This window comes from Enhydra lutris, unplaced genomic scaffold, assembly GCF_002288905.1.
Source record: "Enhydra lutris kenyoni isolate GAN:26980312 unplaced genomic scaffold, ASM228890v2 scaffoldscaffold7, whole genome shotgun sequence".
NCBI classification, from domain to species: Eukaryota; Metazoa; Chordata; class Mammalia; order Carnivora; family Mustelidae; genus Enhydra; species Enhydra lutris.
The window spans coordinates 39177944-39198441 of NW_019154091.1; the positions used below are offsets into that span (position 1 = coordinate 39177944).

General features: G+C 42.9%; 1 long non-coding RNA gene across 1 annotated transcript; it reads left to right on the top strand.

Moving 5' to 3' along the window:
* The first annotated feature begins 1995 nt into the window (after nt 1-1995).
* LOC111142129 lies at nt 1996-17619 on the top strand. The gene is made up of 4 exons (XR_002640241.1): nt 1996-2260; nt 13015-13194; nt 15496-15608; nt 16263-17619. It is a non-coding gene; the product is annotated as an uncharacterized LOC111142129 (long non-coding RNA).
* The last annotated feature ends 2879 nt before the right edge of the window (nt 17620-20498 follow it).

The window sequence follows — 20498 nt, forward strand, 5'->3', positions numbered from 1 at the left end:
GCAACAGGAAAGCCATTTCTTTGTAAGACATTACTTAAGCGACTGACTTGTGCAGGTTCAATTAAACTTGATTATTATCCTCCTTTAATTCTAGTCAAAGCCCGTAGTCCTTTTTTTTTTTTTTTTTAAGATTTTATTTATTTATTTGACAGACAGAGGTCACAAGTAGGCAGAGAGGCAGGCAGAGAGAGACGGGGGAAGCAGGCTCCCGCTGAGCAGAGAGCCCGATGTGGGGCTCAGTCCCAGGACACTGAGATCATGACCTGAGCCAAAGGCAGAGGCGTAACCCACTGAGCCACCCAGGTGCCCCAAAGCCCTTAGTCTTGATCAGGATCATTTCCACTGGATGTGGGCAAGAATGCTGAGGCTGGCACCTTTGTGTTTCTTTGCAATGCTGTTCAACACACACCACAGAAAACATGTTTTCAAACTCTGGTTTCAGTAAACAAAGGGGATGTGAAGTCTTTGGACCATCAGGGCAGATACTGGTCACAACCGATACATTGCTGGTTCAGTGGGGAACCCCCTGCTGCGCCTCGCAAATCCCACCTTCTGGTGTCCTCTGTTGAGTGATGGAGGCTGAAGGTGTGCATCTTACCCACCACTAGGGCTCCCCCCCCCCGCCCCCCGCCGCTGCCAGTTCAGCTTGCCTTCTCTGACATGATGAGCCAGTGGCCTGTCGTTTTAGGGGTGTGCCCCTGGTGTGCCGTTTGCGGGGACAGTGGGTGTGAATCTTCAGCCTAGGGGTGAATACCGAATCGTTTTTCTTCAAATAGCTCAACATTTTTTTTGCCTTCCGTTTTTACTGGGCGACTGGCTGGAATGTTTACAAATAGTTTGGCCAAAGGATTCACCATTTATTTGGTTTTGGAAGGAGACTTCAGAGGAGGGAGGAGAAAAACGAGCAAACCACAGAGTTCTGTTTTTTGTTTTTGTTTTTGTTTTTAAAAAAACAAACCCTGAAGATAGGAAAAGAGAGACCTCTGCTGGCCAAACTGAGATAACGCCCTGCCCTTGGTCTGTGACTCCAGGAGAAGCTGTCCCTCTGGTGGAAGCAGGTGTTGGCACGTTCATGGCTCCCTGTTCATTTCCTCAGCCATCAGTTCAGGGGTTTTTGGAGCGAATCTAAGTGACCTGTACTTCCCAGCTCAGTCCCGATTACTTCTGTTCCAGTCTCTAGGAAGAGTGTCAGTCTTTTCATATTTCTCAAAAACAAAGCTCTAAACAGCAGTGCCAGGGAAACCCTAGGCCTGAAACAGCTCCTACATCTTCTCTTTGTTTCCTTTCTCTTTCCTGCCCTTTGCCTCCCCGCCTCCCGTCTGACAGGGAAACAAAATCAAACACATCTTCCCTCAAAATCGGGAGATGGTGCTGATGGAAAGGGAGAGGGAGGAATTAACCACTTATCTGTATTCTATCCTCCACTGAATGTGGCAGCTGGGGGCCCAGGATTGGGGTTACACACCCGAGGGACTCCGTCAGTGGGAGACCCACTGCTCGTCTGGAGAAGACAGAGGGTGGTTATGTGGGAGGAGGGGGGAGGGGTAGGGGTCTCCTTGAGCCCTTTGGTTTGTCTGCAGTGAGGACCATGAGGACCAGGAGGAGTGCCCATGGCCCAAGTGCTTTACATACCTTAATTCTGTTTCCTGCTTTGCCTCTCTCTCTACAATCTTAAAACCATCTTTTTCCAGAAAAAAAAAAAAAATAGGTCAGCAATTTAGAACAAAGCCTGCATAAAAATAATAGCTACGTGTGTGCTTGCTATTTTATTAGGTTTTTTTTTTTTTTTTTTGGTCTCTGGACTAAGCCGCACCCAGCCTGCATATGAGAAGAGGCTTTCCCTGGGCTCCGTGCTCTCTCCGTCCAAGAAAACACCTTGGGGCTGTGGTGGAGAGCTGCAGAGGGGCCTCCTGGTTCTGGCACTTTGTTTCCACACGATGGTTCCACGTCATGTCTCCCTGTGTCTAACCTGCTCTCACTCATTCTCCTAGGTTTTACCAACCTTTTCTGCATCTGCTAACACAGGAGCCATTGGTACCAAGTGATGGTCATTTTATGGCCGGCAAAGGACCTTAAATCATCTAGCCCAAGCCCCTCTTTTGAGACAACTGAAGCCCCGAGAGGTTGTCAACAGCCTAAAGTTACTCACCTCGCGGCTGGCTGAGGCAGGACCAAAACCCAGAGGCCCTGGATTCTGGAGGAGACACTTCCTTTAGGACACCCACGCTGAACTTGCACAGATGACCGTTGTGCACAGATGGTTTGTACTTTTACTTTCTGCTCTTTCTCCCTGGTTGCCTGTCCATCACCCCCTCTTCTAAGGCCTCCACTCCTTCATACTGCACACAGGCAAGCCTGGGCCAATTACTGTATCCACCAGGCAGCCCTGGGTGGCTTTCCTTTCCTCCCCACACTTTACCTCTTCTGCTTGCACCTGGTTAGTGCGGTAACAAATCCCTTGACTCACACCTTTACCGAGCAAGGCTCCCAGACCTTGTACCCTTCTCTGAAATGCCTATTGATGTTGGTATTCCTGGGCTGCTAGGTAGTCTTGAGTGTTTTTCATGTATGCATTAAGTTTGTGTATGTCGGAAGTTGCCTTATCCTTATTTTAACCCTCTTTGATTCCTCAGCATAGTACAGTGCCTTGGACTGGAAACACAGTCCCTTAACCCAGCAGAGTAAATCTCTGTAACTCTGGGAAGGCCAAGTACGGTGGAAAGCCAATTATATAGCCGTTTTAAAGCAGGGCGTCCTTTTCCGACTTTCAGATGATACTGTATAGTTTATAATATGGTGCCCTGGGTATCCTGTTAACATTTGCTAGTTTTGTCGATGACAAATCATCCAACCACAGAACTTCTTCATTCATGGACCTGGCGGTTATTGAAGGAGTGCCCCGAAAGTATGGTGCATTGCATTAGGCCCCTGAAGGCATTTGAAAAAAAAGTTTGACATCTGCCAGTCTGTCCCCTTCTGGCTGCCTGGAAGGTGGATAAGATGGATGCAACCTGAGGAGGCATCCTTTGTTTCTGAGGATAGAAGGTGCATTGTAGAGCACAAAGATCCTGGAACTATAGGGGGTGCCTTACCAGCTCAGCACCGCTTATCTCCAGAATTCCTTTAAAGAAAAGAAAAATACACTTTTATCTTGTTTAAGCCACTATTATTTCTGGTCTCTGTTACTAGCTGCCAAATGCAAATCTTAACTGATAGAGAGAAGTCCTTGAGGATTTTTGAGCAAGGGACTGATTCTGATTGGTAGCTATGCAAGAGATAGATTCCTGGCTGGGGGGCCGGGGTGGGGAGGTGTTCCGGGCCATACAGAGATAAAGTGGGCCTGGCAGGTGGGTACGGATAGTGGGGCGAGGCTTTGAATGAGGAGAATACACACATCTTGCAGGGGGTCATTGATTTTGTTTCTTTTCCCCCAGGACACCTCTGCTAAACTCCTGTTATATAGTGGCTACTTAAATATGTACTTCCTGAGTGATTTGCATTGTGCTATTGTCAGGTGGCCTGAAAGCTCGGGAGATTGAGAAGATGGGCATTCTTTGTGTCTTAAAAAGGAGCAGGCGAAAGCTGGCACAGGAAAAGCGTATCAGTGTTACAGTCAAGCGAAGTTACTATGTTTGCTGAACTCCTGCAGGCATTTCCAAGGAAAGGAACTTTTGTTACATGGGACTGTCTAATCAAGATACATTTGAAATGTATCCTCTCCTGGAGAGCAACTGTAAATAATATTTAAAAAATGTATCTTGGAGTAACTTGCAGGGTAAAGATACATTTCATGTGCTAAAAAACTTGTAAAAGGGGGGAAAATCTACTTTATTAACTTACTCTCAGCTTCCCATCGTCCTAGTACACTTTTCCTCTTGAGGTTGGGTGGGTAATTTCACACCTCTTAGATTAGAAGACATTTCATTCTTGTTTAAATAGGCTAGAAACATATGAGCGTAGAGCTATGATCTAGCATAATATTCCTGTGAACTAGCTGTGCTAACCTAATATCTCGGTCTCTCTGTTTCCTTAAAAATTTGTTGACAATTCCAAAGTTCTTCCAAGCCTGGCTCAAACAGGTAATTGGAAGCCTACTACAAATACCAAGGTCCCTTAAGGCATTGGCCTTCAGCCTTTATCTCCCTGCACATAGAAAGGCAGATGTGCCCAGTATTGCCTGAAAATTCTTGCTCGTTAATTATGTCTCCCCACTCTTGCCCTCATTTGGAAAAAAATACGTTTGACTGCAAGCCATTGGGGGTGCCTGGGTGGCTCAGTTGGTTAAGTGTCCCACTTTTGATCTCAGCTCTGGTCTTGATCTCAGGGTCATGAGTTCTAGCCCTGCATTGTTCTCCATGCTGGGTGTGGAGCCTCTTAAAAAAAAAAAATGCAAACAACTGAATATTAGGTGTACCTGGACTACCTGTTGCAAACTTCCATACTTTTCTACCAGCTCAATTTTAATAGCATATATGACTGTCCCTCGTTTATAGTGGGAAGAAACAGAAAAAAAAAAGATTCCAAATATTGGGTTTTGATTTACACCTCCCTGAAGTGCCTGGGTTGAATCCCCAGTAGTCTGATAAGCAGATGTTCTCTCCATACAGTTAAAGAGATAATAACACGAACCAACATTTCTGGAGCACTGTGTGCCGAGTCACATATCTACATTACTTCTTTTAATCCTGATGAAAATTCTGAGCAACAGCTGTCTCGACGAGAAAACTGAGCCTTGGAGTTATTGCTCACAGTCACATTAAGCAGCTGAACCAGGGCCCAAATTTAGGTCTCGCTGACTCTTTGCGTGGGTTTAGAGGGCATTCTGTTATTCTTGTAAATAATCTCAACGAGAGCCAACTGGCTCAGGGTGACACTCGATTCCAAATCATTCTCTTTTACTTTTTGCCAGATTGGAAGACTGTCTAGTGATTAAATATTTCTGGCCAGCAATATCTTGCCATTTATGGAAAAATGATACCCCCTAATCTTTAATAATTGTTTCATTAAGAACAAAAACAATGTGCCTGCTAAGCTTTGGAACGACTGCAGGAAAATCGCAGTACTTCTTGTACCTTCCTCTCTGTGTCTCCAGGGGCAAGATGGAAAGAAGAGTATCGCTTAGCAAAGTTGCTTTAGGAAGAAGACAAACAGAGGATGCTACTGAGCTATGATTAGTAGATAACTTTCTGTGGCAGGCTACAACCAGCACAGGACACTTTAAGGTCTGGAAACCCCTTCTTAAGGGATAAGGCCATTTTATGTACCCATAAGCTTGGAGAGCCTAAGAAAGGAGTTTTTAAAAAATACGAGCTTGTCTCAGAACTTCCTTTTGCTTTTTAGTTGCATAGAGAGTCTGGTGTTTCCAAGGCCGCCTTGTAGGTTAGGGAAGAAAACCCAATCCTCTCTTTGCCAAACTTGTTGATGTTAACTCTCCTATCTCCTACTTCATTGGCCTGGGAAGGGGGGACCTGGCTTGCTTTTGGGGAGGTATAGCAAGGTAAGAGCCAAGTGATGTTTGCTAATTTGGTTTTTTTTTTTTTTAATTTAATTTTATTTTTTCAGCATTCCAAGATTCGTTGTTTATGCACCACACCCAGTGCTCCATGCAATACGTGTCCTCCTTAACACCCACCACCAGGCTCACCCATCCCCCCACCCTACTAATTTGTTTATTTAGTGAGGGGGTCTCACTAAAGAAGTCATGTCTTTTGTGTGCCTGAAGAGTTCCTCAGGACATTTTCTCATTTATCTGGGTTTCAGGTGCTATTTTGAAGGTAATTTTGTCGAGAACAGTTCAGGCTTAGGTCTTCTTTTCAACCTGGCAGGCCCTGGAGACACCAGTTGCTTCTTGGGTGGGACTACACCCACAGCTAGGGGGAGCAGTGGGGTGGGTGGGCAGAGACAGAGTGGGTTACTTGAAATCTAAAGCAGTCCTATTTGCAACAACGTAGATGGAACTAGAGGGTATTATGTTGAGTGAAATAAGTCAATCAGAGAAAGACAATTATCATATGATCTCACTGATATGAGGAATTTGAGAAACAAGACAGAGGATTATAGGTGAAGAAAAGGGAAAATGAAACAAGATGAAACCAGAGAAGGAGACAAACCACAAGAGACTCTTAATCTCAGGAAACCAACTAAGGGTTGCTAGAGGGGAGTGGGGTGGGAGACATGGGGTGACTGAGTGATGGACAGTGGGGAGGGTGTGTGCTATGGTGAGTGCTGTGAATTGTGTAAGACTGATGAATCACAAATCTGTACCCCTGAAACAAATAATACATTATATGTTAATTAAAAAAAAAAAAGAAAAAATATAAATCTAAGGCAGTCTTCCTCAGCGGGCCATGGCAATGTCTCGGTGAACTAGGCCATGGCAGACTTGTAGGTAGAGTCATGGTCTTCGTGTAGGACGCCTAGCTTATGAGGGAAACTAATAACCTCCACACAAGGCTGTTGTCATGAGCCACTGAAATAATGTACCTAAAAGTGCTTTATAAATACATTATTATAATGTGGGAAAATGGTGGCTAAAGCAAGTGTTACAAAATGTCAGCTATTATTAGTAAGAGTGCAATTCAATATTAGGCCCACTTGGAGAAAGCTGATTTATCCAAGCATGGGTCGGTGCCTCATGTATTTGAAAAGTACATTTTTCAATACACTTGTATTTTTGAAAAGTTTTTTTTTCAGAATACATCCTCTCCCTACCTGTGATGTTCCTCAGCATCCATTCCCATCACTCCCCACTGTCTCCAATTTGCATCATCTTTTCATATAAATGCATTCTTCCGTTCAGTTTTAGCAGCTGGAACATGCATTTGGTTTCCTTAGTCGTTCTGTCCTGTGTGAAGCGAACATTGACTACACATTATTCTTTACTTCAGGAACACGAGGACAATTCAAAGCCAAGGGCATGTTGGAACACTGGATAATCTGATGTCACATGGCCCATGCTTGGAATAATAGGTATATTTTCCTCAGGCCTGGCATCTCAGACCTGCTTCGTAGGACCAGTGCCTCATTTCTAAGCACAATATTTCCTAATTACTCAAATGAGAACAAGACCATGTTGATATGATATAACTGCATTAGTGCTGGGCACGATTTCTTCTCTGGTTAGCTGACTGAATCATCATGATAGCTAACATAACTGTATGAACTGTGGCTCTTGCACCTGGAATAAGGGAGAATGACTTATGTAGCTTTGACGTTGCTCCTTTGCACAAAGTTCAGGAAAATATCTATCTGAGAGGGAGTTCTGTATCAGTTTTCTTTTCTTTCTTTCTTTCTTTTTTTTTTTTTTTTGTATATCAATTTTCTTTTTTCCTTCCCTCCTTTTTTCCAATAAAAATGTATTGAGCACCTACTGTATGCTAAACATTAGGTATAAAAAAAATCATCCCTGCTCTCAAACCCCTAAGAAGCTCAAAAGGGGTGTGTGTGTGTGTGTGTGTGTGTGTGTGTGTGATCACAGTACAATGAATTATGTATTAACAATGAGATAGGTCTGAACAACCTTCTGTGAGCATACACGTGGGAGAGGGCAATTCTGGGAAGGCTTGTGGAGCAGATGTTATGTTAACTATTGAAGGATAAATAGGAATTTGCTGGGCCCAAACCCAGCAAACGAGAGTAGAAGAGCGATTCGTTTGGCTGAACAGACTCTACAAAGGCACCGAGGCGTGGAGGAACATGATGGGGACATATGATGTCTAGTCTGGTCTTGCTAAGCTCGGGGAATTATGATTTGGAGTCTGTGTTAGTAATGCATGGATGCGTGGCTCATGGAATTAGACATTTGGTGGGTCTATTCCTGACGTTGCCCCATGGGTATGGTAATCATCTGCTACAATCTGCTTTTTGTAGGCAAACATTATTTTCCTTTTACTTCATGGTGTAGAATTCTGGGGGATCAGTAGAACTCTTATTAATCAGTTCTCTGTGTGGAGGTGGACAGGAGTGAAACTGAACCCTGAGTTGACTACCAGTTGCCTCCTACCTCTAAATAGGAAATACTTAGAGATTAGGCGCCACAATACAATTACCTTAAATCATCTGAATTACCTGTTCTGGTAAATAATGCTGGATTTCAAGAGTCACACCAGCTCCTTTTAGCTAGACTAGGATCACACTTAGGTGGTTTCCTCTGTCTCTTTTCTCCTGTGCTTTGATCTATTTCCTACTAACTGCCTAAAACAGAGCCTTCCCCATAAGTGAAAGAAGCTCCTGGTCCATTTTACTCTGGGTTTGAAAGGTTGCACAGAAGGGAAGTGTGAGAAGGGACAGATCTAAGATAGGCGAAGCCGAGTTGGATTGAGTCATGTGGAAGGAACAGTCAGAGGAGTCTCGTGGCTCTTCAGTATCACTTTTGTGTTCTGTTACTAGATGGAGGCAGCCTTGGAAAGCATGGTCTCAGGACGGAGTCAGGCGTGGGTTTCAGATGACTGGCTTGAGGACGTCCATGTGGCCTTGCTGAACTTTTTTGAGAACCCCACTGTGATCCAACACACTTTCACTCGGCCTTCCTTCCTTCCCGCTCCCCTTCCCTCACGGTCAGAGATACATCATGGTTTGACAGCTTCCACAACTTCTCTTGGCTCCTCCTCACTTCCTCTACAGATGTCTACCCTAGTAATTTCTTTTCTTTCTTCTCCCCCACCTTTTTTAAGATTTTATGTATTTATTTGCCAAAGAGAGAGAAAGAGAGGACAAGCAGGGGGAGCAGCAGGCAGAGGGGGGAAACAGTCTCCCTGCAATGTGGGGCTTGATTCCAGGACCCTGGGATCAGGACCTGAGCTGAAGGCAGAAGCTTAACTGAGCCAGCCAGGCATCCCCCTTAGTAAACTTCCTGCATATCTAATTCCATCTTGGTGCCCGCCTCTCGGAGGACCCAGCACAATACTGCCCGGAAAGGGCAAAGGAATGCTGTTTTCAGTTCTAATATTCTCCATTACCGAGATTTGCCAGTAGGAAAACGGATCAGAAGAAACATTTAAAAAGAAAAGAAAGAACAAAAAGCCTGTCAATAAGTCAAGAGAAAGCTGTTGAGAAGGATTAAGATTAGATAAAATAGAGATGATAGGGTAGGAGATACAAGAAGATAAAATGATTTAAAAATATTCGAACAAGCATGACGCGAAGGTGGGTAAAATCAGAATGCACGGTTGTGTGGTGGCACGCTGGCCCCATAAGGCCTGTTTCGTGGGCCTTCACTTGTCTCTGGCTGAGGCTCAGTCGTGGGCTTCCCCTTTAGCTTACTAGCTCACTCTCGTAGAATAAAAATCCTCCTTTGGAGTGGCAATTTAGTAACTGAAATTGTCCAGTTTGATGTTTAATCAAAACTCCATCTTCATTCAAGTGAAAACCTTTTCTTCTTACCTATTGACGGGGACAAGAAGGATCCTACGGCCTCTTAAATTCTAGACAAAATCCGTACTCTTGTCTCTTCTGCTCATTCTAGTTGCCAAAGCAAGTCACGTGGCCAACTCCAAAGCTAAAATTCAAGGAAACAGATTTATTCCTGAGTGATAAAACCTGTAAATTACATGTGAAGTGTGTGGATAGAGGGAGGAACAAAGGTTAGGGCCAGTAATTCAGTCTTCTGTAGTGCGGAGGGGAGAAAGTCTCTTAATTAGCTGTGCTTGGCTCCTGTGTCCATCCCTTGACCAACAGTCCCTGAGGCCAGGGTGGGGACATGGTAGTATGATTGGCAACGCTAACAGGACCCTGTGCTTAGAGTGAGGAAGAAGAGCTTTTTCCCCAAAAGAAGGAGATGCTGATCTGGGAAGAAAGGAGGAGTACTGGAACCAAGATAAGCAACGTCTGCTACTGTGCCTTGGCTTGCTGGTCCTTGTAATCGCTCTTTCACACAGGTCCTACTAATATCCTCTTTTCAGAGCTGAGAAAATCGAAGTTGAGAGAGGTTATATAACTTGCTCAAAATGACACATCTTGAGTGATGGAACTTTTTGGATTAAAAAAAATAGAGGTACCGGGACGTGGCTGGCTCAGTCGGTAGAGCATGGGACTCTTGATCTTGGAGCTGGGAGTTCACAACTCACATCAAGTGTAGAGATTACAAAAAAAAAAAAAAAAAGGTAGCTGGGGGGGTGCGCCTGGGTGGCTCAGTCATTAAACTTCTGCCTTTGGCTTGGGTCACGATTGTGGAGTCCTGAGATCGAGCCCAGCTTCGGGCTCTCTGCTCAGTGGGAAGCTGGCTTCTCCCTCCCCTACTCCCCCTGCTTGTGTTCTCTCTCTTGCTGTATCTCTCTCTGTCAAATACATATATAAAATCTTTCTTTTTTGAAAGATTTTATTTTTTATTTATTTGACAGAGATCACAAGTAGGCAGAGTGGCAGGCAGAGAGAGAAGGGGATGCAGGCTCCCCGCTGAGCAGAGAGCCCGATGCGGGGCTCAATCCCAGGACCCTGGGATCATGATCTGAGCCAAAGGCAGAGGCTTTAACCCACTGAGCCACCCAGACGCCTCCATATATAAAATCTAAAAAAAAAAAAAAAATGAGGCACTTGGGTGGCTTCATCGGTTAAGTGTCTCTTTTTGGCTTAGGTCATGATCTTGGGTCCTGGGATGGAACCCTGTCTTGGAGTCCCTGCTCAGCGGGGAGTCTGCTTCTCCTTCTGCCTCTCCCCTCCTGGCTTGTGCTCTCTCTCCCTCTCTGCCAAATAAATAAAATCCTTAAGGAAAAAAAAATAGATTTATCTATTCATGAAAGCTACAGTAGTCAAGAGAGTGGTGGTATTTATTGAAAGGATAGACACCAAGATCAATGGAACAGAATACAGAGTCCAGAAATAGACACACCCATTTATTGTCAACCAATTTTTAATAAAAGCACAAAACCAATTCGTTGTAGGAAGGATAAACTTTTCAGTAAATGGTTTTGAAACAAATAACAACCATACACACGCACACACACACATGTGCACACACACACACACACACACACAAGAAGAGAAGAGAAAAAAGAAAAAAAAAGAGGAAAGAAAAAAAGAAAAAGAATCTTGACCTATACTTTTCACCTTAGGCAAAAATGGATATGCAAAAGCCTCGCAATGGATCATAGACCTAACTGTAGAATGTAAAACTATAAAGCTTCTAGAAGAAAATGTAGAAGACAATGTTTGTGAACTTGGATGAGGGAAAGATTTCTTCGATATGACACTGAAAGCATGATTCATGAAAGAAAAAAATTGTTAATTGGACTTCATCAAAATTAACAACTTTTATTGTGTGAAATGACCATTAAGAGAATGAAAAGACAAACCATAGTCTAGGAGAAATAGTTTTGAATCACATATCTGACAAAGGACTTGCATATAGAACATGTAAGAATTTTTAAGACTTATCAATGAGAAAACCACCTGGTTAAAAATGGACAAAAGATTCTTTTAAAATTCTCTATATGAATTTATGTATATGTATATATATATATATATCCTTTTAAAAATGATTATATTTATTTATTTGAGAAAGAGAGAGAAAGCAAGCAAGCAGGGAGAGGGGCAGAGGCAGAGAGAGAGGACAAGCAGACTGTGCTGAGTGCAGAGCCCAACATTGGGCTTGATCCCACAGCCCTGAGATCATGAGCTGAGCTGAAACCAAGAGTCAGTCGCTTAACCATTTGAATGACCCAGGTGCCCCATATATATCCTTTAAGTAATACTTTATTAGTATAATCCGAATTTTCTGCATGACATAGACATTAAGGGGGATAATTTTTAAAATTTCATACAGTTGAGCAATTTTAGAGGCTGCTTTTGTTATGTATCACATAACAAGGTAAAAATATAAGATGTAGAGGTTTTCTGCCTTTCTGATACTTATTTTTTTTAGCTAAGCTGTCTAAAAAAGTAGTCAACATGGATTTAGTTAAAAAAAAAGTTCTTCTGTCTTGCCATTAAATTTTTACTATTACAAATTTATTTTTATGTCATTTATTATTTGATACAATTTTTAAAATTGTGTTTTATCTTAAAAAATTTTTATTTTAATTTCAGTGTAGTTAACATACAGTGTTACATTAGTTTCAAGTGTAAAATATAGTGATTCAACAATTCTACACATAACTCAGTGCTCGTCATAATAAGTGTACCCTTAGTCCCCTTCATGTATTTCACTCATTGCCCCAACCACCTCCCCTGTGGTAAACATCAATTCTCTATAGTTAAGAGTCTGTTTTTTGGTTAGACTTTTTTTTTCTTTATTTGTTTCTTAAACTCCACATATGAATATTTGTCTCTCTCTGACTGACTTATTTCACTTAGCATCATACTCTCTAGATCCACCCATGTTGTTTCAAATGGCAAGGTTTCATTCTTTTTTATGAGTAATATATATATATTACATATATAATATATATTTATATATCAAGTCTGAGCTGGGCTCTGTGCTCAGCGGGGAGCCTGCTTCTCTCTTTCCCTCTGCCCTTCCCCCTGCTCGTGCTCTCTCTCTCTCTCTCTCTTTTTAAATATTTTATCTATTTATTTGAAAGAGAGAGAGAGAGAGAGTGGGAGAAAGAGCACAAGCAGGGGGAGAAGCAGGCTCCTGACCGAGCAGGGAGCCTGATAGTGGGGATCGATCCCAGGACCCAGGTGAAGGCAGGTGCTTAACTGACTGAGACACCCAGGTGCCCCAGTAAATAAAATCTTAAAAAATAAAAATAAACTGCACTCCTCTTGCTTATGCCAGTGTTCCTGGAAACACTTTCCCAGCTCCCGGCCCCCCCTTGCACGGGTGACTTGACCTCATTGTAAACCCAGTTTCATGGAGTGTCTGTCCCCCTCTGGAGATCCATGTTCCTGATCTGCTTTTCCGCCACCAGATAACCCTACAAACTTGTGCCTGCCTAGACCCCACACTCGCTTCACCCTGACATAAGTTCTTCTTCCCTCTGCTTCTTGCCTGCTTGGAATTTTGTTTTCTGCCTGTGTGCCAGAGGGAAAAAATGTATCATAATGATGTACCCGCCATGTCTCCCCTCTTGTCTGCAGGAAGGCTGAATGCTTTGTGTGCTCGGCTCACTCTAGAGGCCTTGTTGAATTAAGCAGAGTGCCTGGCAGGGAAGAGGATGAAAATGCTGAGAGAAGACCAAATTGCTCTCCCCCACCGCAGGCGGAGGGTGAACCTTGAAAGAAAAGTTCACAAGAAGGTTGAAGAGGCAGAAGAGATGGGTGAGCTATAGGCTGTAGGGCTTTTGAGGAAAGAGAAACTTGATGCATATTTGAAAGGAAGGTTTCCTGTATGACCTGTACAGGTATTGTTGTCTTTGCCTCCCTAAGAAGCTGGCTGTGTGGGAGCTTAGAGGCAGTAAGTGCCGAGGTTGGCCTTAAGGCAAGGGCAGAATGACCCCAAACAGCCCAAGTAGTTTTAGGTGGGAAGAGTGAGGCAAGGGAAGGCCTCCCAGTGGCATTTGCTCAGGCCTCGGGGATTCTTCAGAAAGCCTGCAGGAAGAAGCTACGCCTCAGAGCAGTCCAAGAAAGAGAGACATGAGGGCGTTTACCTGCCTGCCCCCTCCTGTCTCCATTTCCTTTGGCCAAGGTTTCCCCGTACAGGGAGCTAAACCCCCTGAACTCCCCGCGGGTGTGGTCTGGCCACTCTGTGACCCCCCTCAGAAAATCAAGTTCACACCTTGCGGCTTGGCTGTTTCACTGAAGTCTGGAAGTGGGGTGACTTGCATGGGTGGGGCACTGACTGCCTGAAAGACCGGAAGAGGAAGCGGAGGGAATCTGAGAAGGTTGGAAGCATTTGTCCCTGAAACTGAGAAAAGCTTTTATTTATATCTTGCTCCAAATTGTATTGTGGTTTTTTTTTGTTTGTTTGTTTGTTTTGTTTTTTGTTTTTTTTAAGAGAGAGGGAGAGAGGGAGAGAGAGAATCATAAGCAGGCTCCATGCCTAGCACAGAACATGACTTGGGGTTCCATCTTGTGACCCTGAGATCACGACCTGAGCCGAAATCAAGAGTTGAACGTTTAGCCAACTGAGTCACCCAGATGTCCCAATGAATCATGTTTTTAAGTGCAAAGTTAATAAATGTATGAACTGATGTGTTATCATAAAGACTTGAAAAACTACTGGGGAAAACATTCCCTAATGCTAATTGATAATACCCCAGAAATCTTATCTTTAGAATTCCAGATTATGGGGTGTCTGGGTGGCCCAGTTGGTTAAGTGTCCAACTCTTGGTTTCAGCTCAGGTCTGATCTCAGGATTGTGGGATCAAGCCCAACATTGGGCTCCCCACTAAGCAAGGAGTCTGCTTGGTTTTTCTCTTCCCCTCTGCCCCTCTCCCCAAAATAAATAAATAAATCTTAAAAAAAAAATCTAGATTATAACCCTAGCACACAGTCCTACCTGGTGGGAGCTTCGACCATTTTGGTTTAAAAAAAAAAACAAACAAGTTGTGTAATTACTCAATAATACATATAATATTTTTATTAGTTAAAAAAAAATCAAGCAGAAATTGCCCAAGTGAAGGCAGTTGTTTTAGACTTTTCTCTGCCCTTTCTTAAACTCAGCGCTGAACTGAAAAAGGACATGATTTAATTGGCAGATTTGGGGACAATAAAGCAGGCATGCCCAGTTCATTTGCATCCACTCTCCTCCTTGGAATCGAGCGAGCACGAGGTCTGCTCTCAGGGCAGCCTGACGCCCCCACCCACAGGGAAGCAAGTCCCCTTTGGACGAGACCTGCTGGCTCTCACTCCAGCTGGGTGTCGGGAAGCTCTTCTGACTCAACCCAGCTTTATCAGGAGCTAAGTAATACTTGGGCCTTCTTCGTCCACTCCTTTATCTTAATTCTTCATTTGCTTTAAACTCAGAAAAGGAGACAGGGTGCTATTTATTGGGTTCTGCTTCAGTGTTCCAGCCCGTTGTATGCTGGCCAGAAAGTGGACGTGTAAGAAATAAGGTGCACAATTAGGGAGAAGCCCGTGAATACCCGGGGAGTGACGGAGGCCTCTGGAGTGGCAAGGGTTTGGCCTTGGCCCTGCGGTCTTGTTCCTTAGTGTGCATGTAGGACATTTTGATCTTGGCAGTGTGTATAGGCTTGCATTGAGCCAGGTAGGTTTTCATGGTGGTGCACTTGGCTCTGAACAGTGGGGGCCTGGGAAAAAAGGCCTTGGAAAAGCCACTCTGAATCTCTAAGAGGGCCTTGGCAAGGGCACAGAGGCCATAGAGAAGGACTTAGTGAGGCCAGCAAGCTGAAGAGGCCTTAATAAGCAGTTCAAGCCGAGGCAAGGATTCAATTATAGGGAGAGAGAAAGTCTTTTCATATACTGCCCTTTTAGATATTAAAGGAGTAGAAAAGTATTTTCTCTTTTTAAACAGTGGGGGCAGCTGGGTTCTCTTTGGACCAGAGAGCACGGGTGAGAGACGAGTTTTCAATGTGCTAGTACTAGGTCTGGGAGGGTAATGTGAACAAACAGCTCCAATTTTAATTCCTCTTTTTTATGTTGCTTTGAACTATCTTCAAGGGCAAAAGTGGATGGACTAAGTTTGCATTGATGTGGCTCAAGAATCCCTCCCTCTACTTGTCCTCAAGTTGCTAGACGCTGGTTATTTAAATATGATGGAGAAATCCTCCCAGGTAATGGTTTTCTTAGGCCTAAGGAATTCCACTAGAAGGGGGTGGTGGAAAAAGCCCCTGCAGCACAAGAAGAAAAATGCTTCCTGGTTATTCTGGGAGCTCTGTTACTGGACGGAATTCACCTTCATTGCAACGCTATGGTGCAGGCACCTAAAGGTCAAAATGGCCATGGAAATGAAAAGGTTCTGATCAGCAGGGTGGGAAAGAACAGCTCCACAAATAAGGTCGAATGACTGAAGGTGTTGCTACTGCACATTTCTGCCTTTGCAAGAAGGCCCCCCCTCCCACCAAATGCCTTCCCAGAGGTGGGGCGTCCTGGTTATGGTAAGTGCAAGGTGCCATTGTGCAGAAATTAACCTGTAGCTAGTAGATTTCTCCTAACTGGGTTTTAATTCACAGTGCACATGTTCTGGATTCTTGGTCTCAATCAAATGGCTTCTTGGTGAAGCTGTTATCTTTGCGATAGTCTTTGGCAACCCAAAATGCTGGTGCTGGCTATTTTGCTTGAGATACTTGTGAAAAAATTGTCTTTTCTGGCTATGGTATGTGTAGAGCTGGTGCTATATGATCAATTTGCATCTTCTACTAAATCTATAGACTCTAGGAAAGAGCACATTACAGACTTGCTGGTGTAACTGTTGTTTTCTAATTTAGGGGTCTTGTAGGAGCTGCCGCCATTCCAGTGAGATCTGGCTTAAGCTGTAGTTACTAAAGATTCCTGACTCAACCCAGACATTGAAATCCCCTCCAACTGAGACAGAGCGGAATAAAAAATTGGGGAAGATGAATTTTGGACCTTAATTTTTTTGAATTTTAACCCACAAAAACAAGATAATTTTATTTTGAACCTTCCTTTCTTTGAACTTTCATGTCTCATGATTTGGATTTCATTCCTTGGACCTTACTTTCTCCCTAACCATTTGATCAAAGGAAGAGAAGAAGTTAATGTTAACAAATCTTTTCCCCTCAACATTATTGGCATTTTGTTATTGAGGTTTTGTTATGCATATTAATATTGGAATCACGTAGTTTTGTCATATAACCTCCATCCTGATCCTCTGATTTCCTCTGCCGACAACACGGACAGGCATGATAAAAACGGGTGACAGGAAAATGAAAATTTCAACCTTGGATACAAAAAGGCATTGAACTATTTAATTAATGCATTATAGGGAACTATTTTGGAACCTTTTGTGAGTGAAATCTCTTCCCCATCACTGCTCCTGGGAGGACACCAAGTTGGCGGGTATAAGAGGGAAGGGTGGCCTCTTGAAGATGGAGCAAGACTGTTCTGATAGGCTGCTGGGACCCTCTCTTAAGGATGTCAGATACACCTCTGGTTGACAGAGATTTAATGTCTATGCCAGTGGTTTAAGAGAACCAAAAAATCAAGGGGCTATTAGTGGGAGAATAATTCTCCCAACTTTTGATATTACCTTCTGTCATAGGCTGAGTGGTTCCCCAAACATGTCCATGTCCTAATCCCCAGAACCTGTGAATATCTTACCGTATAGCAAAGACTTTACAGATGTGAGTAAGTTAAGATCCTGAGGTGGGGAGGTTATCCTGGATTATCTGGTTGGCCTGATGTGATCACAAAGGTCCTTATAAGAGGGACACAAGAGGAGTAAGAGTCAGAGAGGAAGGTGATGCGATGACAACCAGAGATGCAACTGATGATCATTGGCAATGGAGGAAGGAGACACAAGCAAAGAAGCACAGGCAGCCACAAAGGACAAAAAACCCAACAATAACAACAACAACAACAAAAAACCTGCCAGCACCTTGACTTTACCTCAGTGAAATGGATTTTGGACTTCCTACCTCCAGAACTACTAGAGAGCAAAGTTGTGTTGTTTTAAGTAACCGCATTGTAATTTGTTGCAGTGGCCACAGGAAATGAATATACCTTCCATACTTGAGGGAACCTGACTTAGTAGATCTTTTGTGTCCTTGGAGAAGGCGATGTAATCTGATGGGTGAATCTGGAATAATAAATCGGACACGATTGGGTTGGTTTCATTCTTCTTCCTCTCTGGGAGCCAGTCAGCCCAACAAAACATAACATCTGCCTTTTCCAGGGCAGGGCTACACAGGTGTACCTGGGGCTACTGGGTTTGGCTGGTTATATCTGTACAATTGTGTGGTTCAGTATTAGGAGGCTCATTTGCCTTTCATGCGAAACTATATTCTCCAGTGGCTTTTTATCAGGAAAGGTGATATTTTGGTTCCTATTGACTGTTTCTTGAATTATTTCTCTCGTGTGTAATCCAAGCATGGTAAAAGGGTGAACTCAAAGATAATGGATTGAACAAAAATGATGCAACCTTCTCTTCCAGCTCCAAATTCTGTAAGGAATGGAAAAGATAGATGAAGAAAATCAAACTGCATGGAAAACAAGAGGGGAAACTTTCCAGGGACCAGCAATTATGACAAAAAGGTCTGCATGTCATAGGACCAGGTGAAGAAAGTCTACTGTAACTAAAACTAGAACAGTGATTTTTTTGCTGTAAAATATAGGAAAGAGACCCTGAATGCTCATTGCCCCAAAGGGATAGATGCTATCAGCAGGGAAATGTTCAAAGTTCAAATAAATTAACCAATTCAGGTACCAGAGCAGGAATATCTAGATGGTTTGATTCTTCCTCACCGCCCCTTCAGCCAGATGATAGTCATGGCAGTGTCTCTCGCCCATGGGAAGAAAATGGCGAGGAGGGTGAGAGTAAGAAAGTAAGGAAAGACCCCACCTTCAGGGTCTAGCGGTATCTGGGAAGAATGAGGAGAACCTGCACCAGAACACTATCTACCAAGGTATAACCAGTGATACCTTCTATCCTTCCTCAAAACAGGTTAAGATAAGTGATAGGATGTAGGCCTAACAGGGGATGTCTTCTATAGAGATAAGCGAAAAATGAAGAATGCCAAACTTGAAAGAAGGCCACTGTGAAAGAGATGGAAGAAAGGCAACAACAGATGGTCACAATTTCTGAGAAAATGGAGTTAGTAGAGCAAGAGGATTAGGGCTTTACAATAGGTTATGATTTGTGTTGTGAAAGAAATGTGAAGGTTTCATACACTTAAGTATGAATAAACTGGAGATTATGGAACCTGCTGAAATAATAAAACGGCTAAATCAAGTTTGCTGAAAAACAAATTAACAAACTGGAAAACAGAGCTATGAAATTCTCTATAATTAAGATAAGTGAAAGATCCAGAATTCTAATTTTTATCTAATAAGAGTTCCAGGGCACCTGGGTGGCTCAGTCGGTTAAGTGGCTGACTTTTGATTTCAGCTCAGATCATGATCTCAGGGTCCTGGGATAGAGCTCTGCATCGGACTCAGTGCTCACTGGGGAGTCTGCTTTGGGATACTCTCTCTTCCTCTGCCCCTTCCTCCTGCTCTCTCTCTCTCTCTCCCCTTCTCTCAAATAAATAAATAAATCTTAAAAAAAAAAAAAAAGAAAGAATATAGAGTAGGGAAGAGAGGCAGAGCATTTAAATAAGTCCGCAAAGAAGGCTTGATGGAAAGCGCCTACAAATAGTATGAAATTTATGAATAGAAGAGATAAGGAAAGAAGCCTTAAAATCTTCCAGACAAAACAAATAGAATGCCTGCAAAGGAGGGAGACTCAAACCAACATCAGATCTCTCAACAGCACTGTATTAAAAAGGAAAATCAAAAGACAAGTAGGATGGTGAACCTTATATTAAGATTCATAAAATGCAAATAAAAACAATAACGAGATGCAATTTTTAAGCCAGCTCGGCAAAAATAAATATAAGTATGATACCTATTGTTGAGGGCATAGAGCCATAGGACCTACTCTGTACCACTAAGGGAAGGTAACTGGTTTGTCCACTTCGGAAAACAATTTGGTCATGTCTGGAATAGTTACAGATGCACATAACGTAGCCCTAGGATTCCACTCTGAGACATTCACTCTAGAGAAAGTCTTGCCACGGGACATCAACAAGACTCAGAAGAGAATGTTCAGAGCAATTGTTAAAATAGAAAATTCTATTGTTAAAATAGAAAAATTGGAAGCATGCATTAGAAAATGTATTAGAAAAATGAGTAGTTAACTTGGGTTCTTTTCTTTCTCTCTCTCTCTTTTTAATTGTGTTATGTTAGTCCCAATAGAATACATCATAGTTTTTGATGTAGTGTTCTGTGATTCATTGTTTGTGTATAATACCCAGTGCTCCATGCAATCCACCTCCTTAATACCCACCACCTGGCTCACCCATCCCCCACCCCCTCCCCTCTGAAACCCTCAGTTTGTTTCCCGGAGTCCATAGTCTCTCATGGTTCATCTCCCTCTCTGATTTCTCCCCGTTCATTTTCCCCTTCCTTCTCCTAATGTCCTCCATGCTCTTCTTTATGTTCCACAAATAAGTGAAAAGAAGGCCCATATGCAACCCGATGCTCATAGCAACAATGTCCACAATAGCCAAAATGTGGAAAGAGCTAAGATGCCCTTCAACAGGCAAATGAATAAAGAAGATGTGGTCCATATACACACTGGAATATTACGTAACCATCAGAAAGGATGAATGCCCAACTTTTGCATCAACTTGGATGGGACTGGAGGAGATTATGCTGAGTGAAATAAGTCAAGCAGAGAGAGTCAATTAACTTGGATTCTGTTTATAAAAAGATTATTATAAATGAATCTGATGAGATTATGATTAAGCTTGAGCTTCACATTCAGCATGGGGATGACTTTCACCAATGTAATGTTGAATGAAAAAAGCAAATTGTCAAAAGAAAATATATTCAGTAAGATATAATTTATATAAAATTGGAAACAACTGAAAAAAATACCAAGTATTGATTCAGGATACATATGAAGTAGATAAAACCTAACAAAATGCATGGAATGATAAGCA